The sequence below is a fragment of the Cornus florida genome, unplaced genomic scaffold, assembly GCF_030987335.1.
Source record: "Cornus florida cultivar Cherokee Brave unplaced genomic scaffold, ASM3098733v1 CherokeeBrave_3.0.0_Hap2_Chr04, whole genome shotgun sequence".
NCBI classification, from domain to species: Eukaryota; Viridiplantae; Streptophyta; class Magnoliopsida; order Cornales; family Cornaceae; genus Cornus; species Cornus florida.
This window is the reverse complement of record NW_026775574.1, coordinates 10,751,966-10,753,687: the sequence shown is the minus strand read 5'-3', so window position 1 is coordinate 10,753,687 and position 1,722 is coordinate 10,751,966.

Sequence of the window (1,722 nt, the reverse complement as noted above, 5' to 3'; positions counted from 1 at the left end):
TACCTAGATCATTTATGTCATAATCACATTGTTCATGCAATTCAAACAACATGGAAACATGTTATACAAGGCAACAAGATATAGATTCTCAAAGTCTTCAACTTGAAATCCAAAATAGGAAAACAACAAGTGTGGGTCATGCCACCTAACGTCTATGTTCAAAATGAATCTATAAGGTCATTCATAAACTACATTTGAACATCAAAACACAAATTATGATATCGATGCAATTTAACCAACAATGGAACTTTCAATACAACGCATGAAACATGCTTTCAGAAAGCTACATCTTAAGTTCAAAATAGGAAATCAAATAAGGACCAACAAGTTACGATATCATCTAGTTATCAACTTGAAATGAAATACGAAATCAAATAAAGTGGATACTCGGATGTCACGCCGGATCAGACCGACAACATAGTTAGTTTAGGGTTATTAGCCCATGGGTAACCTCCCTATGTGCGCACTAGACTATATAGAGGGACAATCTCCCGTACTAGAACCAAGTCCTAGCCGTAGCCAAACAACGACATCCCCAAATTTCCAAAATTAACAAATTGTGCAACAACGTATAAATCAACATGTATATACAAGATATCAACTATTTACCAAGTACAATCCAAATTTCGGAAACTTATACAATACATGCTCAAAATTCACAACTGCTATGGCATGTAATATGTCAAATACAAAGTGTGCAATTCCTTACACATAGCAACAACATATTCAATAAGGAAAAACATATTCTCATGAATATAAAAGTAACAACTAAGTTATCCAATGCTCAAAAGTAATCAAGTGAACATACATCAAATCCAAATCCATGATTTAAATATAGAAACAACTTCCAAAATGCAATTAAATCCATGGAGTAATAAATTAGAATTTAATTAAACATAAATAGATAAATTCTCAAAATTCCAAGTTAATCCAAATAACCTCGATTTAATATATATTGAAAGACATGTCATAGTCATCATATATATAACATCAAATGTCAAGTTAAGTGATTAAAACACTTAAAACAAAATTAATCAAGTTAATTAATTAATTTCCTCTAGATTTTTTAAACAATTCCAAATGCCCTCAATTTAATCTATGTTAGAGAACATGCCAAGGCCTATTTAAATTCCACATTACAACTTGATTTAATGCTTGATACAGCCATGCGAATTAAACTTTCACTAAAGATAAATATTAAATAAAAGTTGTAATTCTTAATGAAATGATCCAAATTTAATATATGTGAACCAGCATATCTAAGCATAATTTCCTAGGATGTTACAATTCAAATCAAAGTTACACATCATCATAAATTTTAAATCTTATACAAAGAAATAAATATTACTAACTTTCTAGATTTGATACAAGGCATACATATATGTTGTATAATCATGGCAAACACAAAATAAAACACACAAATAATCCTAAAACATTCCCTACCTCAATTGGAATGAAAATCCCAATTACCACCGAAATGAAATCGCCCCAAATTTTCAGTCCTCAAAACAGATTTTTCAGCTTGCTACCTCCAACTTGTAAAATTCATAAAAAAATTCAATTCTAACCCAAATTGAATGAATCCAAAGCCCAATGAAAGCTTAAACACTGTAATTTGATAATATCAATTTAATTTAACAAAATATTTTCCCAATTGAAATAATTTTGACCCACAATTTTGAAACAAATTCTGCCCAGAAAACACATTTTCAGCCTGTAGCT